Source organism: Camelus ferus, chromosome 21 (genome assembly GCF_009834535.1).
Source record: "Camelus ferus isolate YT-003-E chromosome 21, BCGSAC_Cfer_1.0, whole genome shotgun sequence".
Lineage (NCBI taxonomy): Eukaryota > Metazoa > Chordata > Mammalia > Artiodactyla > Camelidae > Camelus > Camelus ferus.
This window is the reverse complement of record NC_045716.1, coordinates 26,556,135-26,576,096: the sequence shown is the minus strand read 5'-3', so window position 1 is coordinate 26,576,096 and position 19,962 is coordinate 26,556,135. Positions and strand designations below refer to the sequence as shown.

Genomic DNA, 19,962 nt, shown 5'->3' with positions numbered 1-19,962 from the left:
ATCAGCCATGCCAGCCTCACCCTCCCACCCCGGTCAACAAGCAGGCTCCAGAGGGGCCACAGTCCAAGGGCACCACCAAAATGGAAACCGCCACCCCGGGCACCTCCGATCCGGGGATGCAGGTGGGAGGCCATGGCGTGCCTCTGAAGCCTTGGTGTGCGGCTTCAAGGCCCTGAGGCTGATGCCTGCCATATGAGAGACCCCCTGGTGCAAAGACACACAGCTAATTAGCTGTCAGGAGCGATGCAAACTCTAGCCTGGCCCCTCCCCGACAGCTTCTCCTGGAATTGCCCTCTGCCACTGCATGTCACCACATGATAAAAAGAAATATGTTCAAAGCTGAGCCACTAACAAGAGACGGGGACACTCGCAGAGGCAGAGAGAAGCAGATTGCCTCTGACACTCTCTGAGGAAAGAGGGATAAATTAAAGCCATTAAAAAAATAATTTGTCTTCGTCAGTTTGCAGAAAGGAGTTATTCTTGAAGAGCAGACTTCCTGTTTGGGGTGCTGGCTGGGAGGTGCCAGCAATGTGGCGGACGGCCTGGGCTCTGGATTCAGAACAGGCTCTGTCCTTGCCACCGTGTGACCCTGGGCAAGTGGCTCCTGGGCCTCAGTCTGCCCTTCTGTAGAGAGGGGGTGATCAGAGGCCCTACATTATAAGGTTTAGGGGAGATGAGTGCATTTTAAGTGTTCGCGTCACGGGAACGTTGTAAGTGCTTCTATGCTGCTGCCATCCCCGCTGAGCGAAAAGATGCTCAAATCCTTGACTTCTCTCTGGAATGGGGATGACAACAGCTCAGATCTCAAGAGTTCTCAGGAGAACTCAATGAATAAAAGAAGCAGAAACGCCTAGAACATGCCCGAGTAGACGGCTGCTGTTTTGATGAACCATTCAAGGGCACTGGCTGGGTCCCATGGACACCATCAAAGGTGGATGGCCTCAGGATAAGGGGCACCAATAAATGTCAAGTCCTTTCCTGCTGGTGGCCAGGGCTCCAGCAGACCGGGCTCAGCTAATCCCTCACCCTGAGCCGGCTCTCCCCTTTCCCATGCGGCCCCCGTGGAACCTGCTGGAAGTGCTGCCTGGTGGCCAGAACCAGCTGTGCCACCTTGGAGATGTGAGTGCCTTCTCTGGGCTCCCCTTCTCTGCAGGGCAGGGAGAAGCACAAGGTTTGCTGCCCCTCCCTGAGCCCTAACCGGAAGTCAGGCATGGTTCTAAACTCTACATGAATTCTCCCACAGAGTTCCGGCATCAGCCCAGGGTACAGATGGGAACACTGAGGCCCCAAGAGGCAAACTCACGTCCCCAAAGTCACACGCCTAGTAAGTGGTGGCACGGGGATTCCTGTCCCCCAAGAACCCTCATAGGTTGTCACAAGGATTCAGTCGTGCACATAAAGGGCTCCACATGGGAGCACACAGCAAGCACTCAATAAATGCTGGTTGGTGATGGGGCCACAAAGGCAGCACAATCAGCAGGAAAGCGCTGGCTCTGAGCCTAGGCTGCAGGAACACAAGCAGAGACGGGGCTTCCCAGGGCAGAAGACAGAGCCGGGATCACAGGGAGGGGAGATGAGGGTGAAGGGGAGGGCTGGGAACTGACGACGCTGGCTGAGAGCCCAATTCCCGCGAGGCCTGCGCGCCTGGGAGAGGACGATTCCCACGGGACATGGGCCGTCTTGGTTGAATCCTTGCCGAAATGCCGAAAGGCCTCAAGTCTTTCCACTTTATTTCTGCAGCCAGGCAGTGCGGGTCAACGGATGTCCCCAGGAAAAAAACAAGAGCCCACCTCGAGGCTGATAACCAAGGCCACACATGGATTGAGTCTCTGAGTCCTCGCAGACAATAGCCCATGCACTCATATCACAGGATATGGCGAAGGGGCGAGGGGGCTCCACCAGACACCATCCTGGCTGTTGCACAGCACAGCCTCAGGGGCAATGAGCAAGCCCAGAGCAGTTACAGCTCCTGCAGAAAGGACTCTGACGGCGGACACGCCGGCAGGAGCCCAGAGCGCCTTCCTGGACCCGGGAGGGCCCAGGGGGCCAGGAGGCTCCTGTGGGTCAGCCCCCATTGCCATGGAAACCTGTTCCTGCTGGATGAGTCCACTGAGTTGAAATATTTGACCTGACAAGCGTCAAGGTCACTGAAATTAAAGCCACAGTGTACCCCCTGAGACCAGAGGTGACTGCAAGGCTAGGTGGTTGGGAGGGTTTGATGGAGGGGGTGGGGCTGGAGCTGCCCCAACCCGGTGCTGCTGGAAGGGCAGGTGGGCTGCCATGGGCCCCCTCCCATGGGCCACCCCAGCCTGGGACCACCATCCAGGGTCCTTTCAGGAGCTTGTGCGGGGAGGGGCGTGGCCCTGCCCCATCCCTTACTAGACCCCCACTTCTACCAGCCCTCGCCCTCCACACCCGTTCCTTCAGCTCCAGCCAGACTAAACTCCATGAGGGTGAGATCAGGGGCCCCACCTCCTCTGAGCTGCTCCGGTGCTCCCACTATGAGAGTTCTCCCAGCTCTGCACTGGACCCCTTTCTGCTTCTGAATCTCCTCCCCCAGTTCTTCCTCCTCTCTGGGTCCCCCATCTCCCACACTGATGTCTCCCACACAGTGAGAACAACCCTAGGAGGGAGGTCGAACTACATCCCTGCGCAGCTAACGACTGGTCAGTTACCCTCTCTGTGCCTCCCGGAGAGCCACCAATCCCCTGGGATAGCTGTGACTGTGGTCTCCATTCGGACACGCCCGTCTGGCTCCTTACACAAGGAAGAGTCTTCTGGTGCCTGGCCCCCAGTGGAGCGGGCTGGAGCACACAGTGGGGGCACACAGTAGGAGGGACACAGTAGGGGAGGACCACACAGTGAGAGGGGTCACTCAGTGGGGCTGGATTAGGCCTCCCGGTGCTGCACAGCAGAACAGGGTGCTGCACAGATGACTGGCTGGGAGGCATCAGCCAGGCCCTTGGAGACCCAGGGACACCCCACCCCCCACCTCAGGGTTCTTTTATTTCATTTCTCTCTGCCCTCCCCCTACCCACAGCTTCCCACCAACTCCCTGGCCACCCATGGAACCCTCATTCTTTGTCTGGTGCCCTCCACCCTCCTCTGGTAGGGGTCAAGGTCTGGCCTCTGGGGAACCCCCTTTTTTGCCCAGCAGCCCCTGGGGCCTCCCCAAAGTGACTCTGAACCCGGAGAGAGATGGAGAGGAGCAGCAGGCCCTGCTGACATGCTGAGGGGTTGCCATGGCAACCATGTAGGGCGGGCCAGCTGGCAGGAGTGGAGTCTGGCAGAGCAACGGGCCTGGCCTCCCACCAGGGCCGGGTCGGGCTGGGCTGCAGGGGCCTCACAAGGGCCAACATGACAAGGCCATGTCCTCTCCGAGGACAGTGTGGTGACATCTAGGGAAGCCCACCTCCCTTCCCCTCACACAGAGGGGTGGAGGCTCTTGCTGGAATTCTCTGATGCCTTCTAAGGCAAAGGGCGCCCCAGTAGCCCCCGCCCCCTACCCCTCTCCCAGCCAGGAGGGGCCAAGAGGCTGTGGGGTCCAGGAGGCGGGGCTTCCCTGGCCGTGCTCCCTATTTCTGCAGCGCGTAGTAGGTACCCAGTGAGATATGCCTACGGAAGGATGAACAAACAGCATGTTCACAACCGCCAGTGGCTGAGGGTGGGAGGAGGCTGCTGAGTGCAGACAAAAGACCCGCTGAGATAAAACTCAGTCTGCCTGACTCCTCCCTCCCCTGCCCTGTGGACGCGGGGGGCAACACCCACCCCCTCTGCACCTTTCTTGCTCTCATCTGCACCCCTGGAAGAACTCAGAGCCCTGCTCCGAGAACACAATGCCTGGAGAATGTGTGTTCCCAGGGAGCTCTGGGGCCCACTTCCCTCCCTCCACCCCACGACGGGAGAGCCGCGCTATTCTGGGCTGTGTGATGGGCCTGCAGTCAGATGGCCTAACTCAGACCGGGCCGCGTGGCATCAGTGGCCAGCAGCAAGGCAGAGGGGCCTCTTAGCCCAGCTCTGTCCATTCTGCCTCTTCTCAAAGTGGCTCCCGCCAGGCCTTCCCCAGGCACTGCACATGCCCCCAGTGAGATCCTCAGCTCAGCCAGGGGTATTCTGCCCATTCTAGAGACGAGAAAACTGAGGCCCCGAAAGTGGGCTAAGTTGCCCAAGGTCGCTGGGCAAAGCAAGGATGAGAGTCCAGGCCCTGTGCTCCCTACCACCATGCCAGGTCCCCCGGATCTCCGAGCTAGGGGCCCAGGAGATCAGCTCTCATGCAGCTGTGCAAACTGAGGCCCAAAGGAATGATGACAAACGTCCCTGATGTTCAGAGAGATGTGTCATTTTAGTGTCTTTTTTCTTTTCAATAGAGGCAATCTGAAAAAGGCTTAACCAAATGTGGTTTCATTTTTCATGTCTTTTAAGACATCTATAAATCAATTGACAAATATACAAGGATTATCCTTCCCCAGACCGTGTGCTCCAGTTTGAGGTCTGGTAAAACGTAACAGACTGAGTTCCTGCAGAAATACGGCATAAAATGCAGAGTGGTTCCACTAGGTTCCCGCCTGCCTCTTAGATAAGAACAGCAAATGTCACCTACCTTGCACCCCTCAGCCTCCCCAGGAGGCAGCAGCAGCACTCTACAACAGAATGTTCTCTGATGATGGAATGTTCTAGATCTGTGCTGCCCAATACGGCAGCCACCAACCAGCCACGTGTGGTCATGGAGCACATGGAATGCGGCCAGTGTGATCAGAGAATGGAATTTCTAACTATTTCATTAAGTGGCCACCCACCAGACATGCTTTTACCAGAATAAACTCCTCTCAGCTCTACAACACTACATGTCAGGTATTATAACTCTCCCCACTTCACAGATGGGGAAACCAAGGCACAGAGAGGTTAGGGGACCTACCTCTCCACACAGCTCCACATAGCACAGCGAGGACTCAAAAGCAGGCACTGACGTTGCCCCATCTTACAGATGGGGAAACAGGCTGGGAGGGGCATCCTCAGTGGTCCTGGGTCGTGTAGCCAGGAAGAGGCTTAGCCGGGCTGGCAGCTAAGACTTGGGCGTCTTGCGTTCAGGCTCCAACCACTGGGCTCTCAGGCCTCCCAGGCAGGCTTGAGGCAGGGTGTTTCGGGGAGAAGCCTCTGGAAGGGCCAAGGAGGCAGGATGGGGGTGGGGGAGAGGTGGCAACAGCAGGCTAGACTTCTGCCACTCGCTCCCATCCCTGCTTCTCACACCCGCCGCTGCGGGGGAGCCGGAAGCTGGCAGCACCAACTGTTGCCACCTCCTCCCCTCTCCCTGCCCATCTGCTCCCGCAGAGGATCGGGGTGGGCGTCAGGTCCTTGCTTAGACTGCCTGCTGCTGTCGTAGTGGGGGCTGGCCCCCCACCCTCCCCTTCTCCTGGGCCAGGGGACCCCCAGGGGAGACAGAGTGGTGGGCACAGTGAGCCGGATGCCCCTTCACCTCCCTGTCACACGAGTGATGGCACAGCACACACCATCGACATGGTGTCGAGCTCTGAACCAGCTTCCACCCATACCTGGGACCACTTCCTGTGTCTCCCTCTGTGGGTTTTCTGACCACAGGGCCACGGGTCCCACAACACTCCCACTACAAAGATCTCCTGCTGTCCCAGAAATACAGTTTTCCTCGCCACCTGCTGTGCGACTGAGACCCAGGACAAGCCAGGTGCGGGCGGACAGCATGTGTGGGAGGGGACCTTTGCGGCTCCCCGGCTGGTGGCAAAGGCCCGGGGAGGCTGAGGGCCCAGAGGAGTCTGTCTCAACCTATACCACCCTTTGCCAGGCCTCCTGAGGACTCAGGGGACCCCTCCCCATGGTACAGCCACACTGAGGGGCCACCTACCAAGAACAGAACAGGTACTGGGTGCCTGCTGTGTACAGGGCACTTTGGCAGAGGTAAAAGGACAACTTCTGAGGGTCAACACGTGTCTCCACACAGGCAGCCAAGATGACAAGGCCTGCAGGGTGTGTGGGCCAAGGGGGCCACAGGGAGGGACAGGGTGGCAGGTAAGGCTTTACAGGCAGAAGAGCTGGGCCTTGAGGGCTGGGGAGTGCTCAGTGGGCACCCCAGGACCCCTCCTCGCTTCCCTCACCTCTGACACGACCCTGTGGGAGGGCTCCATGCTGGCTCTGCCACTTCCTGGCTGTGTTACTGCAGGCCAGTTACTTGGCCTCTCTGAGTGCCAAGCACACCACGGATTAGAACAGCACCCCACTCTACAGTGACTATGAGGACAGGGTGAGGTGCACCTGGCACCCAGCAGGTGCTCAACACGAGGGAGGCTGTGGGCCGATGAGAAGGCTGCTGTTCCAGCTCCAGCCAACCTTCCCACGCCTGGCCAGGCTCCCACCACACCAGCCTCCGCCCCAAGCACCCGGCCCAGTCCCACCTCCTGGCCTTTGCACATGCAGGTCCTTGCTGGGAGCACCCTTGGCCACCTTCCATCACCACTTGGCTAACTCACAGTCTCCCTCCAGGTCTCAACCCACACCCCACCGACTCCAGGAAGGAGGCGAGGCTGAGGGTCCACAGGCAGCCCCCCTGAGAGAGACCCCACCCCGTTTCCAGGGCCTGATTAGGCTGTGGTCCGCAGGATCTTGCAGAGGACAGCGACACCTAGTGGGCAGAGGTCATCACCCCAGGAGGTGCCCCAGCTCACCCTAAGTACCAAACAGAGCGGAGGCTCACCCTCCAGGTAGACCTGGGGTGAGGGGCGCCAGGAATTCGAGCAAGCACTGCGCATCGTTGGCGCCAAAGCAGGTCTCAGCTCCCTCTCTCAGAACGCCTGCTGCCTCCTCCCGTGGGAAGCCGTGTTCCCGTGTGGCATATGCCCGCCATATGCTCTCCTTGCGACAGCATCCTCGGTGGGCCTGCAGGCAGCCTGCTGGCGGGGGCGGGGTGCCTCTAAACTGGAGCTCACCCCAACTACTACACGGAGCAAGCTGCACAGGGGGCTGCTCGCAGGAGGGCCAGCCCGCGGTGAAGGAGGCCAGTCTGCGATCCCACACTACAGACCGCCAAATGGAGGCTCAGAGAGGCTGAGCGCTTTGCTTGAGGCCACACAGCGTACAAGGACAAGTCCTGTGGCCCACAGCCTCCGACTGTGTATCTGTAACTTGAGAGGGGCTGGGTGGGACAACGCCTCGTGGAATTCTCTGGTCACTGGGGCTGGGTTTGTTCAAAGCTTTGCTTGTGTGAGTCCCCACACCAGGATTTCCTCCTCCCCATGGGAGCATCAGGGCCCTCTTGGAGACCTCGGCCTCCCCGGTCTCCTCTTATTCTGACGATCCCAGAAGAGGGGTCTCAGGGCACTCTTAGCCTGGAGGCTGAAATTGACTCATGCTTCTCAGTCTGCGTTCCCAGAGCTTCCGTGTTCTGCAGGTGGGCTTGGGGCCTGCCTGGGGAGCTGGCGGAAAATCGAGGGGTCGTGGGCTTGTCCGCTTAAACCACAAATTGTCTAGAGCTGATTTCCACAGTAAGCCCATGGGGACACAGTCTGGAGTGATGGGGGAGGGGAGGAAGATTCTGGAAACTTGCAGAGGGAGGGAGGTAATACTGAGTGTGTAATAACAGGCCCAGTGCCCCAGAGCGCCAAGGAGCCCGGCAGAGACAGCTCTACGGGGAGCCTTCATCAGCAGCAGACGTTTATCAGCATCACTGAGCATGCGGCAGGGTCACTGAACCCCACGTGCAGGGCTTAACTCGGGGGCTCAGGATCAGAATCCCTGGGTTCAAATCCTGCCTTTGCTTCTTGTCAGCTTGTGTGGCTCAGGTGAGAGACTCTATCTCCGAAATGGAGCCAAAGACAGTTCCTACCTATGGATGACAGTGTGGGTGAATGAGCTCATGGATTGGATACAACACAGCTCAGGAGGCCAGCAGGCTGCAGCCGAGGTGTCAGCCGGGCCATGCTCACCCCGGAGGCTCTAGGGGAGGGTCCCTGCTGCCTCTCCCTGCTTCTGGGGTGGCCGGTAGTCCCTGGATTGCAGCACCGTAGTTCCCGTCTCTGCCTCCATCTTCACCTGGCCTTCCCCGTGTCTCTGTCTCCACATGCCACTCTGTATCTGAAATTCTGCTCTTCTTATAAAGATGCTAATCATTGGATTCAGGGCTCCCCTCATCCAGTATGACCCCGTTTTAACTACCTACATCTGCAAAGACCCTCCCTCCCAATAAGGTCACATTCTCAGGTTCCGGGTAGACAGGCATTTGGGGGGACGCTATCCAGCCCACAACATCCATCTACTAGTTAAGAACAGTGCTTGACACACCGATTCTCATGGCCCAGCCAGCCACCCCATGTTTGCTGAACACCTACTTAGTGCCACTGCTGTGCTCAGGACTGAGACACAGAAGCAGACAAGCCCCAAGTCCTCCCCCGGAGGGACAGGCTATACTGCTCTCGGGCAGTCCCTGAGAGGACCAGACTGAATAACATCGGGGCAGAGCCCAGAAGATCTAGGAAAGGTTCTCTGGTGAAAACGGACCGGAGCCTGGAGTCGCCCAGCAATTCCACCCCTGCGGGTGTGAACCCAAGAGAAACGCAAACACACGCCCGCACTCTGTACCTGCGCGTTCACAGCAGCCCAGATGTCCACCAGTGGTGGCGGGTAGACCAAATGCGGCACATCTACTCCACGGATGGTGCTCAGCCATCCAAAGGAGTGTGGCACTGACACGTGTTACCACGTGGATAAACCTTGAAAACATTCTCCCAAGTGAAAGAAGTTAAAATACAAGAAGACACAAATTGTATGACTCCATTTATGTGAAATCTCCAGAAGAGGCAAATCCACAGAGACAGAAAGTAGATACGTGGTTGCCAGGGGCTGGGGGAGGGAGGAATGGGGAGTGACTGCTAAGGTCAAGGGATTTCTTTTCGGGGTGATGAGAGGTTCCAGAATTACATGGTGGTGATGGTTGCATACATCTGTGACTGTTCTAAAATCCATTGAACTGTATGCTTTAAATGGGTACATTGTTATAAAATTCTTATTCTAAAAACTATACTTAAAATAACACTTTAAAGTACCATTTTTCATACATTTTGAAATAATAAAAATTAAAAGGAATGAGCACATACTGTTTTGTGGTCAGAGATATAACACAGGTGCTTGTGGGCACCCTGTTTTATGCAGCAAAGGGGTTTTCCGGGCAGGGCTGTGGAGGCTCAGGGAGGGGAGGCCTTGTCCAGCTTCCCCAGGAGGCAGCACGGGCCTGCAGCAGGAGAGGGGCGGCACCCAGTCCCCGCCAGCCCAGCTCTCCAGGAGCCCTGGAGACAACCAGCTGGTGCGGGGGAGGTGGTGGGGAGGACCCAGAACAGACGCCCCGAGGCTTCTGTGAGGCTTCTGTCTGTAAACGGTCAGCAGGTCGTGGAGGCCTGGCTGTGGGGGCAGATGTCTGGGCTGGCAGGGGTTCCCTGGGGACTTCCGCTGCAGGGGGTTCTCCCGGGCGGTATTCGGTTGACCACCAGGCCCCCTGAACACCAGGACCCGTGGAAAGGGAAGGCCACCATCTTTTCTCTCTGCAGAGGGCAGGAGGAGGGGCTTGGCCTGGCCTTGGGATGGTGGACGAAATTAGGATCAGCAAGAGACTGCCCGAGGCCATGGCCAATATAATCACAACATCACAGAGCGAGTGGCCTATGTTCCCATGGGTGCTGTTCCGCAAACCTCCCACTGCCCCAGCGAACCCACAACAGCCGGAGAGTAGGAATCAGTCACCCCTGTTGTACAGACAAGGAACCGAGGCAAGGAGGGGCCCCAGTCACATCTCTCAGTCCTACAGCACCTGCAGCTGCTGCAGCAGTGACATCTGCCACGACACTGGCCGTCCACACGGAGGGTGTCAGGGCGCCGGGCTGCGGGGCGCCTGCCTGCCTCCCGCCCCATCGCAGTGTGAGCCTGGCACTTGGACTCCCAGCATAACCCCCTTCCCCACGACTACCATCCATCTCTACTCATAGGACGAGGTGTCCGACAATTTAACTCAGTTCTGACACTAATTACCGGAGTTAGCACAGACCCCACGGTGAACAACGGCTCAGGCCCGCGAGGGGCCCCCACTTCCACGCCAACCACCAGTCCCGGAGCTCCCACGCTTCTAGCTGACCAGCTCTAAGTCGGGGGTTCCCATGACTCCCTCCTTGGGTCTGATATCTGCTAGAAAGGCTCACAGAACTCCAGGAAGCACAACTTACTGGAACTGGTTTACTGCAGTGGGGACAGCCACATGGAAGGCCCACAGCATCCTGCTGGGTGGACAGCTGGGCAGCGGGGGCCCCGACCAGCCCCCCCGGGCCCTGAGAGCCGGCCTGGAGGCCAGCCTGTCCCATCCAGTGGCAGGCAGCCCAGAGACTGGCTCTGAAGACCTGTTGTTTCCAGTGAGTGACTTCTGCCCTGTGAGGTCCCTGCCCGGAGGCAGGCTGCAACCTTAGAGAGAACTGCTCCCCACCCCCAGAGCTGGGAGTCCTGGTTTGCATCCCAGCTGTGCCTCTCAGTTTCTCAGTCTCTGAAACGGGCTAACGCCGTCCTCCCATGGAGGAGGAGGCCCATAAAACACTGGCACCCAGCCTGGGCGGGCTAAGTCCTCCAACGGCAGGAGCTCCCTGGCTCTCCCTGGGACTGCACCTGGCCAGGCCCCATGCCTCCTTCTGGAAGGCCAAGGGCAGGGTCTGAAGCAGGGGTTCCCCACTGCCCCATGGGACCTAGCGAAGGGGCCCTGTGGGAGTGGGATCTGACTAGCATCCTCCCTCCACAGCAGCTTTGTTCCACCTGACTGGGTACTTTGGGCTACTGGGTACAATGAAATCTGAACAAATACCACTGCTGCTTAAAAACCTTTCATGCCTGGGTAAGGCAAGATTTCTCAGTTGTGCCTCAAGCTGGCTGAGCAAAAGATGGACTCTGTTGATGTGGTAAGTGAAGAGTCTGGGGTAGAAGGACTTCAGGCACAGCTGGATCCAGAGTCTCATACACACATCACCTAGGAGCTGCCTACTGTCTGTCTCTGTCTCTTCTCCTCTAGCCCTCTGGCCTTGAGTTCTTCGATGTTGGCCTCACACTTGGGGGACTCCTGCCATACAATGCCCCCAGAGCACTAACTGGAAGGGATGCTGAGTGCCCAGTGACCACCCAGGCTGGTCCAATCAGATCATCCCCATCACTGAGCCTGTGCTTTCTGGGACCATCAGCCCAGGCCCTGGCATCTCCAAGCCCAATGACCAAAGAACTCCCAAGCGGGTGCCAACAGGGGAGATGGCACCAGCCAGAACTGCCTCTCCCAGATCGGCTCCAGCCAAGATAAGGCTCCCACAGGACTAATGCTGGTGTGTAAATATTAGATACTTCTGTCTCCTTCGAGACCAATTACACAGATCATGGTGGCTCCCGCAGGACTCTGCCTTCCACTTACTGTATCATCATTAACAGCCTATTAGGTAACAGCTGCTCAGAGAGAGAAAGTGGGCGAGGGGGAGGGAGGGGGAGAGGGAGGGGGAGAGGAGGGGAAAAAAGGAGAGAGGTAAGAGACAGAAAAAGGGAAAGAGACAAAAGGAGAGAAAGAGACAGAGACAGCAAGGATGACAGAGAGACATGGAGAGAGACAAACAGTGACAGACAGTCAAGGAGCAGGGAGAGATGGGCAGACAGCATAGAGTCAGAGACACAGACATTGGAGGGAGAGCCAGGGAGGAGGTAGCTGTGAGCTCTCCCAGGTGTGTGGGGATCCAGGGGCCCAGGCCCACCTGCCCATCAGGGTCCCCTGCAGGATACACAGGCAGGGCCCTGCCCATCCTTGTCTGCCCGCCCCTGCAGCTGGGCTCGCCCCATGCTGCCCTTGGCCCTGCAGGCAGGCAGGCCCAGCTAGAGGGCACCAGGCAGGCCCCAAGAAAGCCCTTCTAAGGCCAGGGCTGCCCACAGCAGGCCTTAACCCCACACCTGATTTATCCCCCAGGGATTCCTACAGCCAAAAGGTGAGAGTCATCACAGCACAGAGCCCCAGACCTTTCTATGGAAAGGCCTTCGGGTGCCTGTCCAGTCCAGCTGCAAGCCACACAGTGGGTGCCCAACACTGGTTAGAAGAGAAAGCCGGGGGTCGGAGTTCTCCATTGGCAACCACAGACCAGCCCCCCGGGATGTCTGCCATGCACCCAGCCTCTCCCTGCGACCCCTCTTTGAGTCCCTCGACCAACCCTGTGGGACAACCTATGCAGAGATGGGAAGGAAAGACACACGGGGGTTGAGTGACTGGCCCGCCCAAAGCCACCCAGCCGGGGACGCCATGTGAGTGTTCAAGGCCAGTAACCCAAGGTCAGAGCCACGCTCCTGAATCCTGGTACACTGCCTCTGGGGGCTGAATGTCTCCTGCTGGAGGCTAAGGAACAAACACAGTCCCCGGGGCGGAGGGCTTGAGCCAGTCTCCCAGAGGAGGAGGGAGAGAGAACCCCTGTGTGCTTGGCCAAGGCCAGGACTCCTCCATGAGCACGACATGGTCCCCCTGGCAGCAGACCCCTCTGGGTCCTGAGCAGTCTCCAAGGCCACTCCGTTCTCCCCACTCACAAGGCCCCGTTGCTTCTGGGCCCTGAGGTCATGTCTGCCCCAAGCCTTGGCCTCTTGGCATGGCTGTGGGCTTACCATCTGTCTGTCCATCCAAACCACAAATATTTACTGAGCTCTCTCTATCTACCGGTGCTTGTCCAGGCACTGGGGACAGCGGGAACAGGCAGACACGGACCCTGCCTGCATGGAGCAAAGGGCACCTGTGGTCAGCAATGAGGGCCCAAGAACACGGGTCAAGGAAGGCCATGGTGACAGCAGCCCTGAGAGGACACAAAAGCGGAGGGAGAACTGACTTAGCATGTCTGAGAAGTGGGAAGCAGCCAGTGGTCGGGGGAAGCGGGGCTTGGGGGGTGGGGGGCTACAAAATGAGGTCAGACAGGAAGGGGGCACTCAGATCTAGAATTTCCTTTTAAGAGCACTGGGATGCTGCTTCACGGATCCAAGCAGAGGGTGACCCAAGCTGGGCCCTCTACAAAGCTGCTCGGGCTGAGTGTGGGGGACACACCAGCCATAAGTCCTTGAGAGGGAGGCTGAGTTCGGGGATCCCCCAAGCCCCGACTCCCTTCAGCACTCAGAAGAGGCGACCGATGTCCCCTGCCCCAGTCTGCTCCCCAGAGACCCCCACTTTCATCACTTCGAGGCACAGTGCCCTTGGCTGCCCACCCAGTCCCCTCTCCAGGCTGTGGGAGGTCTGGGGCCACTGAGGGTGGGGGTGGGGTAGGCCTGGCTACCCCGAGTCCCCGCTGGGATTTCAGGTTCCCAGCTCAGCAAAGCATTTTCTTTCTCCTCCTTCAGGGCTGGGAATAATTTAGGCAACCAGGAACATAAATCATGGCCTGGCCCTGTACATCTGCTAATCACGTCTCCTGAGGATGGGTGGGGTGGGGTGTGGTGGGGGCGCAGGGTCCCTGCATCTGGGGCCTCCTGCAGGGAGGCCCACACACCCCAAGTCCACCATGCTCCTGGCAAGGGTGTGGGGGGGCCGGTGGAGACTGTGTGGTTTCAGGTTCCCTGAAACTCACACATGCACACACACACAGGCACATGCACACAGGGTCCCCCCAGTGAGGACCAGGAAACTGCAGTTCAGTGTTTTGGCGCCACCTAGGGCCCATCTCCTGGAACTGCCAGCCTGGACAAGGCAGAGCCCCCGCACCCTCATCTCCTCCCTCCTGCCAGAGGAGGAAACTTCTTTGTATTAAAGTCCCCTCATCTGTACCAATTCTGGTACATGTGTAAATAAAAAGTTGGCCCCTTAATATTATCGTTGTTGTCCTTGGAGAAGGAGCTTCCTGACTGTGATAAAAACCCCTTTTTGGCCCCTTTTGGTTGGATTATTGAGATAAAGTTACACGCCTTGGTCTTTTAAGCAGTTACATTAAAATTTTTATATATTTAGTTCTTAAAATAGTCCTTACTCCTCCCTCCAGCCAGGGCCACTGCTGCCTAGCACGACTGTAGTGCAAGGCTTCCTTTTACAATAAATTTACTTTTCTCTCTGTTTTTTAATAGAGGTACTGGGGATTGAACCCAGGACCCTGAGTACGCTAAGCACGTGCTCTACCACTGAGTTATCCCCTCCTCCCTAAATTTACTTTTAAAAGGGGGGACCTTATGCAAATAAAATTATGAAGTGAATACTGGTATAAGTGTCATGTGAGGGTGAACATGCCAAGCAGAAGGTGGTGCCGGAGGCCTCCTCACAAGGGGGCTGTGTGTTGTGTCTGTCTTTCGGGAAGACTCAGTGGCCCTAGGAGGTTGATGGATGGCCTGGCAGAGCTGGACATCTGAACCAGGACGGTGTTCTGGACACGAAGTGGTCCCCTGGCCCTCAATTCATCCCCCTTGTGTGACGAAGTCTGGGAGGTGCCCTCACAAGGCTGACTGTCGCCAGACACAACGCTCAGGGACACTCGCCCCTGGGTTCCTCTCTAATCAGTGTGCCTGTGACTCAGTTTACCCCTTCATCCACACTGCAGCCTTTCTCACACCTGACGCTTGAGGTTTTCTCTGTCCAGACTGGACACCCAGCAGCACACCCTCACACAAGCCCCTTCCAGGAGACCCCTGGCTGAGCAGTGAAACAGGGCAAAGCACAGCGGGCAGCCCTGCCAGCTCGACACATCTCAAGGACACAGCAACCTGTGTGCATCCGCCACCCGAGGTCTCCCGGGCCCTCCCTCCTCGTCCAGCGCCACCCTAAGGGAATGTCTAACCAGAAAAAGCCACCTCCAAGTTTCCGGCCTGTGAAGCAGTGATGCCCCCCTGGCCCCTGGTAACACTTCGCTTTACACCGAAGGCGTAAAATGTTAAATAGTGAGACACATGATTTTTAAAAAGCCAGTCAGCACAGAACACTGCACCGTTACTTCCAGGAGAAGCCCCTGTCCGTGCTTTCGTGAGCATCTCTCCAAAACCCATCATGCACAAATGCTGCACAGAGGGCTGGGTTGATTTCACCATCCTGCATCCTAGCAGGGCATGGGTGGCCTGGGTACATGATGCCATAGCTGGCATCATGTACCCCACCTTCTTGGAATGTGTCAGGCTGCTCTGGGACATGGTGCCCCCCCCCCCCCCGACAGCAGAAGATGCAGTCCTGGTGGCAGAACTGTCAGGTCAGGGGTGTGCGTCCCATCTAGTATAGCCCTGCTGCCTTCCCACGTCTCTCCTCCCGGAGAGCCTCTAGAAGCTGGAAAAGGAAATGAACAGATTCTCCCCTGAAGCCTCCAGAAGGAACCAGCCCTGCCCACTCTGACTTGAGTCCAGTGAGACTGATTGTGGACCTCTGGCTCCCAGACATTACTGTTTAGATATTATCCAGACACACTAATTATTGAGATTATAAACGGGTCTTGTTCTAAGCCACTGCGTTGGTGTTTACTTGTTTCAGCAGCCACAGCAAACTGATACCCTCGTGTGGCCCATCGCTGGCCGCGTGTGGCCCATCGCTGGCCGCCCACTAGACCCACCTGGGGCACTTTACACATGCCCTGGCCTCACCCAAGACCTGCTGAATCAGAGCCCCTGGCAGTGCTGGCAGCTGGATTTTTCTAAGGGGCAACCAGGGTGGGGATGCGGCCCAGATCTCCTGTTCCTGGAGCCGCAGCCTGGGCTGTGAAAGCAGTTCTCCTCCCCAACCTGACATCTGCTGCTGCTGCAGACCCCGCTCCCCATCGTGCCTGGCAGGGGGCTCTGTCCTCTCTGAGCCTCAGTTTTTCCCATCTGTAAAGTGCCAGTAATAGCATCCTCTGTACTAGGCTGCTGTGAGTCCAAAATAAGGAGCCAGGTGCCTAGCAGCGGACACCTGACACGTGGGTGTCTTGACTTCAGTCTGCTGTCACCTTCACCCCAGAGAGGATGGTGGGGGGCCACTGGGGGCATCCTGGTCCCTACTCACCCTGGGGGCCTCAGGCAGCTCAGGGCTCCGCTCCCACACCTTGAATCCTCCCAGTCCAGTGGCCACTGGTGCCTGAACATCCAATGTGTGCAAGGTGCCAGCCCCACACAGCAGCCCTAGCAGCTCTTTCTTCACCTATGGGACACGTGACCAAGACGTGTATGCAGAGCTGCGTCCAGCAGGAGGGACCACTGAGGTCTGTGGGATTCAGGAAGGAGGGGAGGGGATGGGAGGACATTTGGGCATGTGATGAGGAGGGCATCAAACTCCACCTCAGTGCTAGGAAATCACGTGAGGCATTAGGACCACACAGCTCTGAGAATCTGGGCTGCAGGAGCATCAGGACGGTGGCAGATCAGGTGGGCCAGGGTGGGAGCTGCGCTGGGTGGAGGGGAACAGACAGGGACCTGGCCAGACCTGGGGGCGCAGGCAGTAACTGGGAGACGTTAGCGGCCTTCCAGGGGCTGGCTCCCTCCCTTGCCCATCACAAACGATGGGCACGATGCCAGTTCATGGCTGGAGAGGATGCCACAAAGGGCGTCTGGCCAAGCCTTAGTTCTAAAGCCAGAGGAGAGGAGAGATCTGGGGGAGAGAACCCTTTGAAGCCTGGCTGGGAGCCCCATCACCACCAGGAAGCCCTCCCTGACCATCTTTGCAGGCTGAGAACTTAAAGCAAAGGGCTCTGGATTCCTGCAGACCTCAGCTTAACTCCTTGTTCTGTCACTTGCTAGCTAGGTGACATGCTCCCAAATCCAGGCACTGGGTCCTGGGAGGGAGGACACACTGTGTAAACGACACAGTTCTTTCAGAGACTCAGACACCCCTCCCCAGTGGTGTGTGGTAAACATTTAACAATCAGCTTTCTGAAAAAAACAAAAACAAAACAACTCCGATTCGTAGCATCTGCCGATTTCCATGGTATAAATACTCCCACCACAGCTGACTTGGGAGGGGGTGTGCAGGGGCACACCTGGGAGGCGGTGGAGGGAACACAGCCAAAGTGGGCATCTGCCAAGTGCCAGGCGCTGGGCTGGGGCTCCTGGGTTGGGTCCTCACCACAGCCCTTCAGGGCGAAAATCACCAGCCCCATTTTACGAATGCAAAGATTAAAGCTCAGAGAGGGAAAGTAACGGCCCCACGGCAAACAGCTAGAAGTGTCAGAGCCATGTTCAAACCCAGGTCTGTCGGTCTCAAAAGGGAGGAAGAGGGCTTATAACAGGGCCCTCAACCCCCACCAGGGAGATGGGGACCTGCTTCAACACACACTCCCGGCTGGAGGGAGGCTCCAGGACCTCAGCACCTCAGACAGCAGCTTTTCATTAATAAGGCATTTTTCAAAAGGGAGCCAGAACAGGTAAAAGCAGGGTTGGAACATCTCATCTGCCATCTATGTGGCTGGGGAGGGACCCAGCCCAGCAACAACAGGGTGACTCTGGGTGGCATGGAAACCCCCCGGGGCCGTATGTTTCATCAGAATAGCACTGCACTGCACCTGTGCTAATTCACTCCCAGGAACCCAAGGAAGGCAGCACCTATGCCCCCACTTTGCAGACAGTGACACTGAGGCCGTGACTCACACCAAGTCACCCAGCTCCGTGGTGGTGCCCTGGCCCGGGGGCCTGTGTCTTCCCACTGGGCCACAGACGTTCACAAACAGGTAAGTGCACACAGCTCAACGTCCAGCCCAGTGCTGAGGTACGTTTGGATGGACCCTGTGCCCAGCAGCTTGAGACAGAGAATATTTCCAGCCCCCAGGGCATCTCCGTGTTCTCTCCTGACTGACTGGTCTCATCACTGTCTGGATGGGCTGGCTGCCCGTCCTGGGAGCCAGTGGAACAGATGCTTGGCCCCCACCCCTGCCAGCCTGAAGTCCCCCCACTCTGGGATCTGGGATCTTCAGGATTCCAGTGTGAGGTTTCAGGATGTGGTGCAGCGGAGCCCAGAGCAGAGAACAGATTTCTGCTGAACTATGACAAACGGAAAATCACAGACCCTGGGGTGATGCCCCAGCCCTGTTTCAAGCGTTTACCCTGAAGAAGCCCTCCTGGCTCTGGGCCTCCCATCTCTCCAGGGCCCAGCCCACCTTCTGCACAGTGGCCATGGCCTCCCTGGAGAGCTGCAGCAGAGCTCAAGGGCGCACAGTGCTCAAGGGTGCGGTGTCTAGTCCTGATGGAGCCTGAGCCCCAGCTCCTGGAGAGGCTGGAGGGAGCGGCAGGGCAAGCGGGAATCTCAGCTAGGGGTGCCCCTTCTTGTGGCTCTTCCAGAACCCACTTCTCCCCACCCCTGCCAACCCTGTCCAAATTGCTCGGGGAGTGGCTGGGGCGTTTCTGCCTGCTTTGCTCACACCCCGCACTGCTCAATACACATCTGTCCCCGTGGACGCACATCAGCCACCTCACCTCCTTTCTCCGCAAGTCACAGTGGGCTGTCACACATGCAACTCTGGTCTCCGCACCCTCCTTGCTGCCCTCCTATGGCTCCACTGCCTTCTCCAGTCCTAGGCCCTGCTTGGCAGGTCTTGCCAGCCAGCGCATAGTAGATGTTCACAGAGTGTCTGCTGGATGAATTGACTAAATGAAAGTCAAAAGTGGGAAGGAGGAATGAGGCTGGAGGTGTGGGGAGAGGAACAGGAGTCAGCACACTGCACAGGTCCCTGCCCTGAACAGGCCCAAGGCCCTGGGCCACAAGGGAGAGCCCTGCATCCCGGCCTAGAGCCCTCCCCTGCCAAAGTTCTGACCCAAATCCTGCCTGAGGGGGTGCAAAGGGGTGAGGGGGAGCAGGGAGAGGGGCCAAGACAAGCAGAGGGCCTTCCAGAGCCCCTTCCTAGGACACACAGAGGTGAGGGCTGCTCTCACGCATGCTCAGAATTCCACCAGCAGAACCAGGAGCCAGAGCTGACAAAACCCCGGGCGCCTGAGGATGCCGCCCGCCTGCCAGGGCCCCAGCCTCCCACACTATCCCCTTTAGGGCTGTGAGGCATGATGGGGCTGTGGAGGGCAGAGGGATGTCTCCAGAACACCACCTCCCTTGGATGACTGCCTCTGTGGGAGGCGATGGTTCTGGAAGAAAAACAAACAGGCGCTGGGGGCAGGGAGGAAGCAGGCAGCAGATGCTGGCAGGAGAGACACAGTGTCTGGGGGAGGTCAGGGCAGGCTGGCGGGTGGCTGGGCTGGAGGGTGGCCCCCCTGGGTGCCCTATGGCGCCAGGCCAGGGTTGGGACCCCAGGCTTTTCCGGCTGGGCCTGGCAGAGAAAGTGTCCCTGGCGGGACACCACTGCCCAGGAGTCCTCCCCCTGTCTTGTGTCTGACAGCACCGTCAGCTGGATGGCCCAAGCCAGGACCCTGGGCCCCAGTTCCCTGCTGTCCACCATCCTCCATGACCCCTGTCCATGCCAAGCCCTTGGCCTTCCTTCCTCGGCACCCTATCTTCATTCACTCAGCCAGTAATTAGAGGACTCCTAGGATGTGCCCAGCCTACTCAAGGCATTGGGGCTGGAGCAGCAGAGAGACCCATCTTGCCCCAAAGAGTTTCATTCACTCAACTTCAATGGCTCCCCCCAACCCATACCTTCAGGATAAGGCAAATCCCCAAGCATGCATTCAAAGCTGTCATCTCCTAGATTAAACTCCCCTCTCAGGATTCCAGCCCTGCCCACCCTCAGGTCATTGGGACAAGCCCCGGAGTGCATACCTGGTCAAGCTCACCCCTTCCTCCAAGCCTCTGTCCACACCAGTCCCTCTGTCTGTGGTCCCATTCTCTAGTCTCCCTCATCCTCTCCACCAGAGACTAGCTTTAAACTGAAGACCCCCGAGTGTGAGGTCTTGGTGACCAAAGCACTCGGGGTGTATGTGATTCACAGGAGGCCTTGCAGGAGAAGGGTGTGGGCCTGAGGAAGTGGTGGCAGGGGCAGCTAGGCAAAGTTCCCGGGGGGCCTGGTGGGAGCTGGAGTCAGTTGGGAGCCTTACAGGGAG

The 19,962-nt window shown here is 57.9% G+C and overlaps 1 protein-coding gene across 3 annotated transcripts in view; it reads right to left on the bottom strand.

The window, feature by feature from the left end:
- LOC116658770 overlaps positions 1 to 19,962 on the bottom strand; it is a 223,236-nt gene that overhangs the window by 149,014 nt on the left and 54,260 nt on the right. The gene's annotated exons all lie outside the window — the stretch shown is intronic.